At 49.3% G+C, this 6,848-nt stretch overlaps 1 long non-coding RNA gene across 1 annotated transcript; it reads right to left on the bottom strand.

The window, feature by feature from the left end:
• Nucleotides 1-2,885: 2,885 nt before the first annotated feature.
• On the bottom strand, nt 2,886-5,191 carry LOC118529395 (uncharacterized). The gene is made up of 2 exons (XR_004914103.2): nt 4,647-5,191; nt 2,886-4,398 (listed from the first exon to the last, which is right to left on the bottom strand). It is a non-coding gene; the product is annotated as an uncharacterized LOC118529395 (long non-coding RNA).
• Between the last annotated feature and the right edge of the window lie 1,657 nt (nt 5,192-6,848).

Raw genomic sequence — 6,848 nt, 5'->3', positions numbered from 1 at the left:
AAGCAGAGGTGTTGGAACCGCTCAGGTGCACCGTGACACATATCTCTGAAATCAAATGACAAATCTCCAGGTAATGGAGGAACCCACCAAGTGCTCAGAAATTCGTTCCAAGTTGGGAATCTGGGCATCAGGTTTCTCGTTTGGCAACCAGGATGTGTCAGGGCACGCGAAGACCTGTCCAGTTGTAGCGCGAAGACACTGTCTAGTTAGTTACCGTAATAGTGTGTGAAGGGCCACTGCAAGCTCTGCGGAGCTTCAACCAGAGCCCCCCGGAAGTCCTCTGTGGGGTGCGTATGCATGTGAGGTGGGCTGACGGCAGCCCCCGGTCATCACACCCCTCAGAGTCATCTCTCTTCCATCTTTCCTTCCAGAATATCTGACTTTGCTCCATGGCAGCCTTGAGGCAATGCCTACGTGATTTACAAAAGTCTTCACATTTCATGAGTTGTCCTCAAGATCCATACGGGGCTATTCACACTGGGCAACGGCCAAGTTTCCATCTAACATCCGGGCATTTTTTTGGTCTATTTTTTTCCATGGTACTTTTGAGCAATGGCCAGATGCAGATCAGTTTTGGACGTCTGTTGTTTTGGTCTGACAAGCATCCCTCTTCCTGTCCTTGGGAAACAGACTCTCTCTTGGTGGAACAACCATATTTCACTGCACAAGTGATGGAACTGTCAATGAGGGGTTGAGGGGAGACCTGAGACCCAAACTGGGCCAATTAGACTCTTCTGGGAATTTGAGTCACCAATGGAATAACATCAAGTCACAAAAATGATTCAAGTCCCGTGAGGCACCATTACTTCCTGGCCCTTCATGTAGCCCACTGAGGAGGCAGCAAAGGCTTTGGAGTATGGGCTGTGGGCTAGATTGCTGGAGTTCGAAACCCGGCTCTGCCACTCCCTAATAGGACCTCGGGCAAGTTAATTAACCTCCTTATGTCTCGGTTTCCTCAGATTGTAAATAGGGGATAATAGTGCTTCCCACATAGGGTTGTTGTGGGCATTACATGAATCAGTGCAAGTATCAGGCCGAGCTCTTGTCAGGAAACAAGAACCACTCTGAGTGTTTAAAGCAGAAAAGGAATTTGATGCCTGGAATTAGGAACATAACAACGAAAGGCTAGAGAAACAGGCTTCAGGCTGCCCGAACAGTTTCTGGAACACACTTCCAAACTGGTCTGCCCGGGAGTTGCATCTTTTGCCAACAGCGGGAAGGCAGACCACTCACTAGCAGACCATCACAGGGACAGCTGACTTCAAGAACACAATGCCTTAGGGGCGCCTGGGTGGCTCAGGTGGTTAAATGTCCAACTCTTGATTTCCGCTCAGGTCATGATCTCAGGGTTATGAGATCGAGCCCAGCGTAGGCTCCATACTCACTGTGGAGTCTCCTGGAGATTCTCTCTCTGCCTCTCCCTCTGCTCCTCCCCTCCGCTTGCAATAAATAAATGAATAAATGAATAAATAAAATCTTAAAAAAAGAACACAATGCCTCAACTGTGACCCAGGGACCAGGACGGTATTTGGCTGCTACTGTGACCACATTTGATCACTCAAGAAGTTGGGACTGGGCAGTGGACAGGACTCTACCCCAGAGCACTAAGATCACCGAGGTTTAATCGTTAATGTTGAAATCATCGCTGCTAGCAAAAGTGCTTGCATTAGTAAACAAATGATGTGACTTGTAACTGTATGCTCTCAGCCCTATAATTTCATAATTCCCACATCACATGCAAAAATGTTTCATTAACTTGTAATTATGCTTCATATCTTCCATGATTGCAAAGAGGGAGGGTGGTAATTCGTGGGCCCTCCAGCAGAAGAGAAGCATTTATTGTTTGCATTTTCCTGGCTCCCTTGAAATGCAGTTTTAATAGTGTAATTCACTTTTGTAATTCTGGCCTGGAGAGCTGCAGACTTTAGCAGTGCAGTCAGATATGCTATCGAGGCTTCAACTGAGCCCAAGGAGAAGCATCTGGACTGCAGAACCATGAGACTGGGCAGGGAGGTGGGTGAGGAAGCTCATCCTGATAGACCCCACAGTCAGGTGCCGGCTGTGGGAGGTGGGGGTTGGAACTTACCTGCCCTGCAGATGGGGGCGTGTGCACGTGTGGGAGGGGAGGGCTGAACAATACATTGGGTTCAAAGACCACTGAGTCTACTATGACTCAGGCTTCTATTCATACCAGATCTAACCTAACAGCAGAACCTTTTACGGTAACCTTGGCGCCGGGAATGTTTAGGAGCTGGGTGAGTAGAGATGAGCTCAGGGGTCTATACATAGCAGGACTTCCCTGGTGAAGAGGGGGCACTGGGGAATGAGGAGAGGGAGATGTGAGGAACAGGAGGGCTTGCAGAACTGAGCTGGGCGTTCAGACCCTTTCCTCCTGCACGTCACCCCTGGGATTTAGCCTGGGTACCAGTTGTCCTGAGCAGAAACCACTAAACCTGCATTTCTTTCACTTGAATAGACTACAGACTGGGTAGTTTGCATGTCTGTTCAATCAGGAAAGAAATTCTATGTTAACTAGGCCTATTGTGGTGATTATTTCACAGTATATACAAATATAGAATCATTATGTTGTACATCTAAAACCAATATAATGGGGGCGCCTGGGTGGCTCAGTCATTAAGCGTCTGCCTTCGGCTCAGGTCATGATCCCGGGTTCCTGGGATCGAGCCCCGCATCGGGCTCCCTACTCTGCGGGAGGCCTGCTTCTCCCTCTCCCACTCCCCCTGCTTGTGCTCCCTCTCTTGCTGTGTCTCTCTCTGTCAAATAAATAAATAAATAAATAAATCTTTAAAAAAAAAAATAAAACCAATATAATGTTACATGTCAATTATACCTCAATAAAAAAAGAAATTCTTACAAGCCAAATATTGGATTAAATGGTTTTTATTGTAGCTACTTAAGTATGTAAAAATACAAAGCTATATAAATTTTGGCACATAGTATTTATATCATTCCATATTTTCATCTTTATATGGGATATATATATTTCATGCCATGCCAGTCCCTGTATATAGGTGTGTGTGTGTGTGTGTGTGTATGTATATAAAATGATATAAGTATAAAACAGTATAGTGCTGTGGTTAGGAACACACGTTCTGGAGGCCAACCTGCCTGGGTTTAAATCCTAGGGCTGCCGCTCACGTGGTACGGAAGCTTAGGCAAGTGCTCTCTGTGCTTCAGTTCACTTCGGGGAAAGTGCGGGTCATAGTACCTATATGCTAGAGCTGTGAGGATTTAATGAGCTCATCTACGTAAAGTGCTTAGTATAGTTTCTGGCATGTAATCAGCTCTCAATAAGTACTAAGCTATTACATTATCATAAAAACAAAGCCAATGTATGAATGAAACACACACACATCTGCAAAACCAATCGTATTCAAGTAAGCCATGTTACTTTAATGTGCCAGACGAGGCTTTTGTTCTGAAACTAACAGGTCATGTTGGGTTTAACACCGTGGTCCCAGATCTAGGTCTGGATTTATTTTGGCCCTTGGGTTCAGCGCTAATGCGGAGATTGCCTGTTACTCTGGCCCTATTTTGCTAGTTCAGAATAATCAGACCTCATAGTTATTTAAAACTCTGCCCTTGAGCATTCCTGAAGTAAAGATTTTAATGAAATGCCACTTGATAACTCTATGGAATTGTCTGGTTCATTCAAAAGTAAGATTAGCATTGCCACAACCTGGAAATCTGGATTAAGTGAGTGTCTTGTCACGTTATTGCTGGAATGACAAACAGAAAAGTTCTTTATTGCTCACTTACTGCTACATTCTCCATAAATGAACTTTTACAAGCCGGTAGGTGCAAAATAGGCTCTACAAAGAGAATGAGAATATGGTCCTGATTACTACAAGGTTCCTTTGAGTCTGGGTCCCAGAATGCTTGGCATTCTAACTACTTAGATTGTTCCTATGATTTTGGACCCTCCATTGTTCATCGTAACATGATACCACTTGGCTCTCACTTTGTGAGAATGCATTTATAAATATAAATATAAACTCTAGATAATAGGGCAGACTACCGGATTTTTAAAAAGGATTATCATCAAAATGAAAACATGAAATTAAGGGACAAGAACAACTAACACTCTTTTGGAGAACTGAAGACCCTGTGAGTCTGAGGACTCTGTCGCTTGGCGAACTCAGGGCCTGGGATACAGTGGATGCTGCACAGATATTTGCGTCTGCGGAAGGCAAGAAGCGAGCAAGGGAAATGAAGGCAATAGCATTGCCTGGGTGCTCTGGGGAGAGAGGGCCAGGGCGGGGAAGATGCTGGTCCTTGGAGGTCTGTGGGCCCGCCGGGCTCGCCTTTGGCGCTCTGGCTCCGCACACCTTCGGGGAACAATTAGGAGCAGGGCTGGTTGGTCCCCGGGTGTCAGGTCTGGACAAGATGACCTAATTATCAGCCAAGTGGGTTGAGGGTGGGGCCGAGATCCAGCGGTTGGGATTGCGGCAGAAACTGCAACCACCGGCCCTGGAGCTGGTGCCCATGAACAGAGCAGTCTGGGAAAACCGGGGCCGGGTGCAGGAGGGTGCGAGAGAGCCCCCGCCCGTGGGCCACATCTCAAGTGAACCCCACCAGCCGCAGTGGTATGAATACTGTCAGCGGCTCCATGGAGAAAGGCTCACCTTAAGCTGAAGTTCAGGGCAAACAGAATCCGACACACCGCCGTTTCCCCAGGAGAACGAGATGGCCCACATCGACGGCGGTGTAGCCCACCGGGAGGTACAGATTCCTGGGCAATCAGCCCCGAGAGCTCAGGAATTCTTGTGGCTCTTCTGGAGCCCGGTATCTGCCTTTGCCACCAGCTCCCCGTGTGATTCTGGCGCAGGAGGCCCGCCCGGCCGGCTCACACACTGATCCGCGTTCTCCTGGAAGGCGAGGCAGACCCGGGTTAGCTAGGCAAGCCGCTGGGCTCGTTGAGGAAGCGGCGAGATGATCTTTACTGATTTCCTGCCACGTGCAGGCTCCGGGGCTGGGTCTCTGCAAGAGCCGCGATCGCTCAGCCGTCCCCAGTCTCCCCTCCCGGCGCCCCACATCCAGCCACGGCGGCGTTCGCCCTGTAAGGAAGCCTCCCTGCCGCGGCCCGGTTTTACTCGGTGGGGGGCCGCGTCGTCCTCCTGCGCCAGGCCCCGGGCCGGTGCTCGGCTCTGCTCCTCCGGGCTCGGGCTTGCTGCGGCCGCACGGCTCACCGGGCTCCGGGGCGCGCGCCTGCCCGGGGCCTGGCCGTCCAAGGAGCCCGGCTGGCCTCGCGGGGCTCCCTGCTCGCCTCCAGCAGCTGCGGGCGGGATGAGTGGCCCCGAGACGAACCGTCCAGCCCTCGCGACACAGGCCCGCGGGTGGCCGTCGCTGGGAGCGAGGAGCCGGTGCCTCTCCTGGAGTCTAGTGAGGAGAGCTGAGAGGCCATGAAGAACTTCGGGGCTCAGTGTGTAGCTTGGGGGGATTATAATCGTGAAGTTGCTTCATTTATACCTACTTTTAAGGAATGAGTAAGAAGTACTGGCAGCAGGAAAGAAAGCTCTGCTAACCCTCTCCTGCTGCGACTGCAAGCCTGCCTGTCCTTTCTGTGACCCTCGTCTGGTCAGGGCCGCAAGTCCGGACTAGCGCAGTGCACCTGCCTGCTTCCGGAACCAGTGCGTGCCTACCGCGTCTACACTCCACGTCCCTCCCCATCCGGCCCGACAACCCGCAACCCCTGTCAGCTCACTCCCCGAAACGTTGTTTCTCTGACTCGGATCCACTTCCCTCAGCGGGTGCCATGGGGCCGCAGGGTCTCAGGCGCCCTCAATGGGGGATGAACCGATCCCATGACCGACCCTGCTTCTGAGGTAGCCAGCCTGGTGTTGAGGCTTCAGTGTAGCATGTTAAGTTTTTATTTCTGCTCTGTTCTTATATTTTGGAAAAGAAATAGCACTTCCTAATTTTTAAAAGACTGGACCTTCTGCATTTCCCTCTTTGTAACTAACGTCAGAGTAACAGAACGTGATTTAAAAGGAAATGACATTTTTCTTTCAGGATGCTAAATTTTTTTTTTTAAGATTTATTTATGTATTCTCAAGCAGACTCCCCGCTGGGCATGGAGCCCAACACGGGGCTTAATCCCATGACCCTGAGATCATGACCTGAGCCAAAACCAAGAGTTGGTGTCTTAGCTGACTGAGCCACCCAGGTGCCCCAGGATGCTGAAATTTTTACTTGAGGACCTGATTGTATGGAAAGTCCCATACAACTTCATTTCACGGGGGGTGCTTTGAAAAACAAACGTGTTCCCTAACTGTGATCCCTGATATAAAAAATGCCAACTTTCATGTTTTCTTTATCCTGCTATTGAAAAGTGGCAATCCATAAAATTATACTTCTTGTTCTTTTCCTTAGCAATCTGCCCACAGTACCTGTCCTGTTTCGTGCTCCTAGAAGTCATTGCTGATGTGTAGTTGGTACCGATCTGTTTGTCAGTCCTAGGATACGTCTGTTCCGTTTTTTCTCTCTTCTGCATTTCCCTTGCTAGAGTGTTCATCTCTCCAGCAATTGAACCAGATTGTTCCCAAAGCCAGCATCTCACCTTAGTGTCAAAGTTTGTATCTGCAGAGACTGCTGCCCACATGGTGGTGGTGTTTACTGGGCTTTCTGAGTTCTCTCAAGCCGAAAGGCAATGATATTCAAGAGGCCATTTCCCCACTGACTGGGCAGCCACCCAGCCCTGGGACTTCTGCTTTTGCTGGAGCTGGAAGATGGCACCAATGATCATGTTGGAGTGTGTTCTTGTGGGTGTGTTGGAATATAAGAAACATTTATTGAGAGTAAACTAACTGTAAGGCCCTGTGCTGGGT

Source organism: Halichoerus grypus, chromosome 12 (assembly GCF_964656455.1).
Source record: "Halichoerus grypus chromosome 12, mHalGry1.hap1.1, whole genome shotgun sequence".
Lineage (NCBI taxonomy): Eukaryota > Metazoa > Chordata > Mammalia > Carnivora > Phocidae > Halichoerus > Halichoerus grypus.
This window is presented reverse-complemented; position numbering and strand designations above follow the sequence as displayed.